The sequence below is a fragment of the Nesoenas mayeri genome (genome assembly GCF_963082525.1).
Source record: "Nesoenas mayeri genome assembly, chromosome: 2".
Lineage (NCBI taxonomy): Eukaryota > Metazoa > Chordata > Aves > Columbiformes > Columbidae > Nesoenas > Nesoenas mayeri.
Window position 1 is genome coordinate 87,694,971 of NC_137543.1, and position 10,225 is coordinate 87,705,195.

A 10,225-nucleotide genomic window follows, 5' to 3' on the forward strand; every position below is an offset into this window, starting at 1 on the left:
ATGGGCTGATTCCAATGGGATGAAGTTCAACAAGGTCAAGTGCTGAGTCCTGCACTTTGGCCACAACAACCCCCTGCAGCACTACAGGCTGGGCACAGAGTGGCTGGAGAGCAGTCAAACAGAAAGGGACCCGGGGGTACTAATTGACAGGAAGCTCAACATGAGCCATCAGTGTGCCCAGGTGGCCAAGAAGGCCAACGGTATCCTGTCCTGTATCAAAAATAGCGTGGTCAGCAGGACAAGGGAAGTGATCCTTCCCCTGTGCTCTGTATTGGGGAGGCCACACCTGGAGTACTGTGTTCAGTTCTGGGCCCCTCAGTTCAGGAAAGACATTGAAGTGCTGGAGCGGGTCCAGAGAAGAGCAACACGACTGGTGAAGAGACTTGAGCACAAGACCTATGGGGAGAGGCTGAGGGAGCTGGGCTTGTTTAGTCTGGAGAAGAGGAGGCTTAGAGGTGACCTCATCACTCTCTATAACTACCTGAAGGGAAGTTATAGCCAGGTGGGGATTGGTCTCTTCTCCCAGGCAGTCAGCAATAGGACAAGGGGGCATGGGCTTAAACTCTGCCAGGGGAAATTTAGGCTGGATATTAGAAATAAATTCTTTAGGGAGAGAATGATCAGGCATTGGAATGGCCTGCCCAGGGAGGTGGTGGACTCACTGTCCCTGGAGGTTTTTAAACTGAGATTGGACGTGGCACTTAGTGCCATGGTCTAGTAAACAGACTAGAGTTGGACCAAGGGTTGGACTCGATGATCTCTGAGGTCTTTTCCAACCCAGTCGATTCTGTGAAAAAAAATCCCAGCTAGAAAAAGGAATAACTGATTCATGCAAAATTTTGTGTTTTTTTAAAAATAATTTGTAATAGAAAAGAAAGGGTTAAACAGATAGAAAACTACTAAGCTAGCTATGCATGTATTACAGGGAAAAGTAAAATTAATTTGGTAAGGTGCTGCCTGTATTCCATCATGAGTTTCATCTTACAGCTGTTTTCTTTCAACTCATTTTTTCAAAGGCTCCGATTTCCACGCGAGAGCCCAGGGGGGGCTCCTAAGCAATTAGTTTCACGTGGTCGAAGTACCTTCCTCTCAAGGCTGTAAAAGCAGAAATTAGATGTAACACCTTTCTAAGACACCTTTCTCAGGATTGAAGGAAGCAGGTGTTTAGTGTTACATTAATGTTAAACTCATAATTAGTGTAACTTGAATCCTGGACCTCTTCCCATTTAATTCATCATATTCCTCCAAACTAGACCCCCCTGCTGACTGTGTGTGAATGCAGCAGGCCAGGTTCTCCAGCTACCCAAGCCTTTTCTTCTGCTGTTCGAGGTGCAGTAAATGAGCTGCCATATGGGTTTCTATGTGGCTTCTGTAACCGAGGGGTGACTGACACAGCCCATGTTCTGGCTGCTCGTTGGCCTTTAAAGCGATGTCGGTGTCCCACAGGTGGCTGGTATGAGGGAGAGCTGCCTTGAGCTCCTTTTCTTGCATGGCGAGTGCTGAGATCTGAGCTCATCAGAAGCTGCTTAATGAGGGTTCTGCTGTGCACCTCCCTCACTCTTGAGCTGGCAGATCCCCTTTAGACTGTGTGAGATTAATGGAGGTTTTTTGGTTTCCCGCTGGTGGGGCTGCTCCTGCCAGAACAGGAGCCACAGCTGCTGTCAGGAAGGAGGTATCGTAAGCACCTTTTATTTTACCTGTGGCAGGGAAATAATATGCTGGGAAGAACACTGGATAAGGCAAGCTGGACTGTTATCACAAATGGTGTAATGAATTGAGGGGTTTGCTCCCTTGGAAACAAATTGATGTCACTAGGAAGTATTTTATATTGTTGGAAAACGTGATGTGCGTTGGCTCAGCCCAAGGTGAGACGGGAAGGGAATGCAGACAAGCCGTGCTCCAATGAGCTGTTGGCAACCACAGCACTTCTGAAGCAGCTGTTGATAAGCAACACTAACAGCAAAGGGTGTTTGCTACCTGGTGTGTGTGTTTCCTCCATGGGAAGCTGGGAGGGGTGACAAGGCGGGTCTGGGGGAGCGATACCTGCTGGGGCACTGGCTGGGGTTGTGGTGCTGCGGAACAAGTTTGCAGGGAGTCAGTGGGGGTCAAACCTGCCTCTGGCTTTGCTGAGTTGTGGCTAAATGTCAGCTGCCTGATTTAACAAGCACTTTGTACAACTGCTGTTTGGCAGAATATAGCTGGGATGTGAGTGGAACTAGAGGGGAGGTGAGAGGGGGGGAAAAGACTTGGCATGTTTTAGCTGGGATTTGAACTTAGCTGAATATTCAGTTGACCAGAAAGACACAAAAATGTCATTGTGCAAAACTAGCTTCAGAGCTCACCGTTGTTCCAGGAGAAAGCCATAAAGTCAAGCTGAGGGGACAGGAAGGGCTGTGGGGGTGTCATGGGGGATCACAGTGCTGGAATAGGCTGGAGGATTTGCTGTCTGACACACAGTAGAAAACATGAAGTACCATAACTTACTGGGTATTCTCTGAACTTGGTAGGATATGCATGAGGCTTGCAGGAGCAATTAGTGCTGATTAGCAGTTCCCTCTGCTGGCTGACCTAATGAAGTTATCCCTTGGGTTCTATGGGTGTAGTTCTTATACTGCAAGTGTGCAGTTAAGTTGAGCAGTGCTGTCTCTCCACACATAAATTAACAAGGATGGCTACATAAATCAGTGCTACAGGGAACTGTGTGGCAAATAATAAAAATGTGGCTTCCTCTACTGCCATCAAACTCTTCTCTGGTAATAAAAGGAGCAAAGCAGCTGGACTCTTGTTCTAGGAGTGATTCTGACAAGCATTTCCCTAGATGATTCAGAGCCATTGCTGGTGATACTTTATGTTGTGTTTGCTGTATCATTTTGCAGGGTTTTTTGGTGTGTGTATGTGTGTACACGCTGTTTGTTATAGGACATTGAGCAAGAACCTAAGGCTACCTATTATTAAAATTTTATGAAATACTATTTTAAGACACTCCACATTTTTTAAAGGGAGAAAAATACTCTCTTATTTTCCTTCAAGGAGCAATAAAATAGATCATTAATTTATCTTCTACCTCTCTTAGACAAAATGGAGATGTGGTAACTTACCACATCATTGGCAAGTTATGAACTAATAGATACAGACCTCTGAAAGCTTAAGTTACCCTGAAATAAGAAATTAAGTCAGGTTGTCAGCATCCAAGCCATGTTTCCTTCTCTGCCTGATGTGGTTCCCCAGGGAAGGAGAGCTTGCTGCAAAGCCACTGCCCGCTCACAGACTTAAACAGCATCAGCTGGAGTCACAGTTCCAACAGTGATCCTATGGAAACATGTTTTACAGGCAAATGTGCTTTTCTTACCTTCCATGGTTGATTTTTTTTTCCTCCAAAATGGGACCTGTGAATGACAAGCCCTAGGTTCTCTTTACATTTTCACCATTAATTTGCTGGGTGCTTTTGAACAGCTCTGAATGCTTCTGCTCTCTGTGGAACAGGGTTAACATTAAGTCACCTGTCACAAAGTGCTTTACAAATAAACAGACAGAAGGCTATGAAACGGTTAAGCAGTTGTTTTCACTGTCAAGGGACCTGGCTTGAGCCTGGTGTCCCGGGCGGCCAGAGGCTTCCCATTAGGAGATTCCTGTGGGCTTCTGTGTGGAGCTCTCCCACCTCCCGTGCCACCACTCCTCGCCATCCAGCCTGACACGGCCGCCTTGCTCCTCCTGCCAGAGAAACACCGCTCCGCTTTTGCCCGGGCTGCATGCTGAAACGTCTGCCATGTGGGTCCAGCACCTCATGAAAACTCCAGCGACATCCAAAGCAATAACTGAGTGCAGGCAGCCCAGGCTGAGACGCGGCTTACTGTGGGAACGGCTGGATGCTGCCAGAGGGAGCAGCCGCTGCGGGAGGTGAGGACGGCCAAGCTAAACAACCACCGTCTGGTCCCACATCCTCCTCTTCCTGCGGAGCAGCAGCCTTCCCATTGCTGGCCATGAGGCTGGGATCAGGGCACCCTGCTCATTAAGTGTGAGACCCCTTGGACCCCCGGCTCTGCTTTGGGCTTCCGCTCACCAGAACAACGTGTGATGCTTGAGTGGGCCTGGCTGCATGTCCGATAAATCATTTTCACTTTCTTACTCCAGCCGTGGGAATTTGCACACAAAAAGCCCCGTTAGCCCTGATCAAATGATACTTCAATTGCTGCTGTTGAACAATGAGAATCAGACAGTCCAGTTTCGATTTGAATGTGTTTCCAACCTAAAAGTGAAACGTTTGGTGGTGTCATAGGAATTTTTTACTAATATGTTAATAATAATTGTACTGCTTTTTTTTTTCTGGGTTTTCACCAGAATGTTAAAACTGAATTTCTGTAATGGCAGGAAGTTTAATTTCAGGAAAGGTAAAATGCCATACCACTTTTTATTTTAAATATTTTTACATAAGGTGTTGAGTATCATTTATAGTTGCATTACTTCACCATTATGAAATGAACTTCATTTGATTTATGCTACAAATAATATTAACCATCTATTACCATTACAATGGTAATACAAATACAATGGTAATAGAGCTGCAAATACAACCACTTCCCTATAAGTCCTTATCCCCTTTGTGGCCCAAGCTACCAGCTCCTTTGTGGTAAAGCCCAGGGCATAGCAAGTTAATCACTTCCAAGTAATTCCTGATTTACTGAAGCATTTACCTATTGCTTTATAGGTTGGGCTATTTGAACCATTAAAATGTAACCCTCCTGAGTTAAATGGGTTAGTAGGTTCCATGACGGGCGAGAAAACAGAGAGCCAAGTGGAGCAAGCACACGTAGAAATACGTTCTTGATGCATGTTTGCCTGCTGGTGTGTACCTACGCTTTATATATGTCAGTCACAGGGGAAATTCAGCAGTCCACAGGTGAAAACTCAGCAGTATTACTATGCAAATGGGAAGTGCTAGTACATAGTCTCGTCATTCACAGAATCTCAAGTGAAACTGCAAATGTGGGACCCTGTTGTATGTGCTATAAAGGCATTTCAGCCACCGAGTGTACGTTTGTGGTGTATGCATGCATCCCATCCAGGCTAAAAGAAGCACTTCACCTCAGTTAAACCATGTTTAAATCAGTCGCTCCTTGGGATTTGCTACTGAATTAATTCCTATGCCACAAAAGGGATTTTCTTCTGCTCTTCGGGATGGGGCAGGGCTGACCCTGAGATGCTTGTGGTCAGAAAATACACAAATGCACACAGAGAGGGTCAGGAGCAAAGAAGCCAGAGGAAGCAGCTCCAGGAAAAGGGATTCACCAGCAGCAGCGAGGAGGAAGCATGTTGGTTTTAAGCAGCAGTTTTCCATCTGCACACCTTTGAGAAGCTGATTTTTGCCTCCTGCCAGTGGGCTGGGAGGACCAGAGGCAGCAAACCAGAGGTGGCCCGGGAGCCTGCAAAGTCCAGCTGAGAACCAGTGCAGTGTGATGCACCAGTAAGGGACTGGTGGGTCCATCTGGAGCGATCCTGCACAGCTGGATACACGGAGGTGACTCCACCATCAGGCTTGATGGAGGAGGGTTCAGGTCTAGAATCAGCAGCAGAAGAGAGCAGGCAGGCAGGAAGGTGCTCAGCCAAGAAGGGTGATGAAGGCAGCCTGAGAGAAGAAAAGGGATTTGTAATAACACAAAAAGGTGTGGTAAGATACTTGCTATGGATTTCAGAAACCGACACATGCTGTCAATAAACCTGTGTGTTTTAGAGAGAAAAGGAAGGAAAATTTGTTCCCAAGACCGTAAAAAACCCCAAAATCTTGTGGAGCAAAGCTGTATTTAATTTGGTTATAATCCCCTGAAGTGAGATGTATTTCAAGTTGACTGAAGACTCCTGAGCACAGCTCACAGAGGAAACATGATCATTTTTGACAGAGGGAAGAAAAATTGTCTGCTAGAACTAAGTTCTCTCAGCTGGCACGTTTATCACCAGAGATCAATGAAAGGCAGAGGATAAATAAAAGCAGATTTTTAAAATTAACAGATAAACATTCAGGCACTTTTTTGCCCCCCCGGGTCTCTTCTTTTATTTTTTTCTGCCTTGGAGAAAATTAAATTGAAATGTATTTTGTTGACAAGCCTGTATCTTATTTGCAGTTTAGCAAGAATGATAAATGAGCGGTTAGTGTCACATAGGCCTCAGATTTGCTGCCCCATCAGGACTATTAGTCTGCCCCACACTTGAATGTGGTCTGTCTTTCAAGGTGTCTTTCAGCGTTCTGCTTCAATGGGAAGCACATGGTTCAGTTTTTAACTACATAGCAGGACTTAAACAGGACTAAAATTAGCAAGTAGCGTGCTGATGATTTTATAAAAATGCACTGTATTTTCCCAAGGTGACCTGTTATTTCTAAGGGAGAGAGAGAGTAAACAGTATGTTTGTATTTAATAACAGGCCCTGGAAACATATGGGGGCAAGAGTGCGCCACACAGACAAAGCTATATTGCTCCCAGGATCTTATGCAATGTAGGAGCAGCCTTGGTTGGTGTCCTTGCATGCATCTTCCTGCTCTTCTTTACGTTAAGAGGTACTGGAAGAGCTGAGCTTCTCTCCAGGGTCTGCCCTACCTGACCTCTCTCCCCTGTGCTCTTTCTCCTGTATTAAACAAACACAGCGTTTTATTTCCACCCCCCTCAATGTTATTGCTACATGTTGTCCCTCTTCCATCTCTCTGTCTAACTGCTTCCACTTGGCTTTCCTGCCTGCTTTTGATTCCAGACTCCTTTCCACCTCTCTCTGCACCTCCTGTGCCCCTGCTCTGAGCAACACCACCCCCATCCCCACCAAATGGGACAGCCCCTTGAGCTGCTTTCTGCTGCTTTCACTGGCTACCTGAAAGCATCCTACTTTTTTACTATGCTGATAAAAAGAAAAGACAAGGGCTAAGCCACCAGGGTGCTGAGACCAGGACATCACACACAGATCAATATAATTTCATTGGCTCCACGTATTTCCCCATTTATTGTCCACTGCATCCAGTCTTACACCTGTGCTGTAAACTCACCGTCCTTTTGTTCTGGAATTGTGCTGCATCCGATGGGACCCACACTCTTGACTGAGGTCCCAAAGGCTTTCTGTAATTAAATATTTAAGAGTAAGTTGAATTCTATCCATTGCCAACTCTTGTTGTGGCTGGAGTGAGACTGTAATATAGAATTTGAACACAGAAGTCTTTTATTCACAGGTTATTCCTATGCTTTTTGTATATAAATAAATGCTTTAGTGTGAATGGTTCATAATCTAGGTAGGTTTGGGTCTATATTTTCTTCAGAGCAACAGCAAAGCAAGAAAAAATATGATCAGTGTGGGAAGGTAGAGTCTGTTTCTGTAATGCACTGTATTTGAACAAGAGTCTGACAGCTGCCTCCAGTAGACATATAAATCATTATGCAGAGAAAAAAGTTATAACAATTGTGTGTGTGTGCCAAATGTATAATCAAAACTCATAAGCTCCAGCAAGGGAGGGGAAATTCCAGTTCAGGAGTAGATGGTTGTGTGTCTTTAACAAAAGAATATGAAGACATTATGCACAAGGTATCTTGAGGCAAAGCTATGTAGTGCTCAGACATCCTGGCTGTAAGAGTGAGAGGTCAGCATGCCTGGTAGCAGAGACCTGTCCCTGTCTGTCTATAGTTGTTTGGGGTTTTTTTCTTATTTCTTTTTTCTGAGAACAGCATGACTCTACTGAAGTCCTTAGATATTACTAGCAAGGTGTAATGCAGGGTTAAAATGAGGCTGGGTGAAACAAAGGTTTGATTCACTGAAGTGTCATGGTAGAAGTGAAGTCATAATTTTTCTGGTCGAAAGAAGGCATCGTATCAAGACTGTCTATTTAATTTCCCCATAATATTTGAAGCAGACTCCTAGTATTTAATGAGCTGCAGAACACAATGACAGCTATAATTTGGCTAATTAAAAGCGACAGGCAAGGATTCTTCCTCAAAGATAGGAAAAAACCCACTCATTTCTCTCAATAGTTGATTGGCAAGTCTGGATTTTCTGGTCGGCACGACCTAGTGAAGTACTTCTCTGTCCAGATCAACGCCTGGGCTCATTTCTGAGAGCATATCCCGGCCATTTGACCAAGCGTTGGGCAGAGACCCACGAAGCAGCTACACACCGGCCAACTTTGCAGCCTGGAGTGGTGCAGTGGCATCACCCTGGGGACCGAGCAGTGCCACAGGTATGGGCAGGCAGTGAGTCTCTGCTGCTGAGTCAGTCCTGCTGGTCTGCATGACTGTGCCTTTGTTGCTCTTATTACCTGGGAGAGCAGGATTAGACCTGGCCCGCGTGTGCTTTCACTACAGTGACACTATTTATGTTTCCTTTATGCTTTTTTTGCTGGACAGTTTATTGTTAGGGCTGGTAGAAAAACATCTCATCAGTTTAATTCCACCACCTCTCCTTCTACCACCTTCTACCTTCTTTCACTGCTTCCCCCCATACACACACATTCATCATCCAGTTCTTCATATTCCCATTACCTACTCACTCTAATTTAAAATTAAGCTTAAAATTTGGCCAAAGCAACTTTCTTTTCTTGCTTTCTGTTTCAAGCTATTACATCAGGGAAGGAGGTTTCTCATTTTGCTGAGCTAAGTCCAAGTTGGGTAGTTACTGGTGTGAGCTGAGCTCAAGCCTCTGCGTCTCAAACTAGGTACTTAACATCTCTCAGCACCTCAACTTCCTATCTGCAACATGAGATTAGAAAAAGCCTGCCTGGCCTAGATGTCCTGAGTTTTACCATATTGTTCTTTGCAATTTGTTGTAAGATATTATGATGCAAGGTTTTGCAGGGACACAAAATGCTTTTTTCTGAGTGCTGTTAATGGATTAGCAGTACATTTTTTGTAACCGCTTATGTTTACACCAGTCAATAACCAGTGTAAAAACCAGCAAAGGTAAGTGGTAGTAACCATTTTGTTCTCACATTGCACTGCTTAAAACGTGAGTGAAAAACAGTGATTGAGACCAAACAACTTTGCGATAGTATCCCACCCCTCTGTCCTTCATATTTTTCACCCTTTATCTCCACGGGAGGCACCCACTATCTCTGCCCAGTTGTTCAGTTAGTTTATGTTTTTCCCTGATGTGTATCCATGGCATTTTGGCCTTATCACTTCTCCTACCAGCCTTCCCACGTCGGTGAGCATTCCTGCTTTCAACTAATTGCCCTTGAGTCCCACTGGAGTGCTGTTGTAACGGAGCAGCCTCTTCTCTGCCTGCTGGCAGATCATAATGGTTATTCGAACAAGGATGCAATAACTTTTACTGCACTGGTCCAAAGGGAATGGATGCCTCTTGGAATGGCAATACATTCATAACTTATCCAAATCAAGTAACTCTGCCTCTTACAGCTCTTTAAGTAGAACAGGGTGCCTTACCTGTGCATTAGCACATATTATATGCATGCGATACATGTCCATGCTCTTCCATTAACATCTCTGAAAAGGGAGCACAAATGAAAATATTTAAAGTTCTCTGATCTTTCAGTAATACGTGTGGGCTGGGGTTCAGAAGAGACTCTGCATTTGCTTGGATTTAAGCAAAGAACATGCAAAATAGATATTGAATAGTTCAAAGTATGTGTAGTAGGGGATGAAGCCTCTGCCAAATCAATTGCTGGTTTAAGTAAGCTCAAACGTGATATCTAATTACTGTTATGTCTGTAATGCCTACTTGGTGGTCTCTGAAAAAAGCTCTGAGCTTGAAGAGATTTCCAGTGTACAGCTAGCAATAGCTCTAAAGCAACTAACACTGACCCAAGCAAGTGCATTTCACGCTGTGCTTAGAAAATAACTTGTGTGTATTTCCATGACAGTTTAAGCTGGTCTAAGTCAGAGCTGGAACAAACACAGTTCCAGCCAGGTGCTTACTATCCTCCAACACAAAGTTTGTCTGATGGTGAGACAGTTCAAAGAGCAAATCAGAAAATTAATGAATACAAAACCGAAATTCCCGAGTTGAAAAGAAAAAAATCCAATAGCATTTTGCTCGCTCAGCTGCCCGAACCAGTTTGCAGTGGGACGGGGGAAGCACCAGCAGCTGATGCCGTCATCCCACACCCTCACACAGCCGAGACATGTGGATGGGCCATGGGTGGGAGCAGCGCTCAGGCCCCTCTCCTGGGCACTAGAAATTAGTTGGTGGCTTTTCTTGTCCTGTGATTTCTTCTTAACCTTGCTCTTCTTCACAGCCTTTCTAT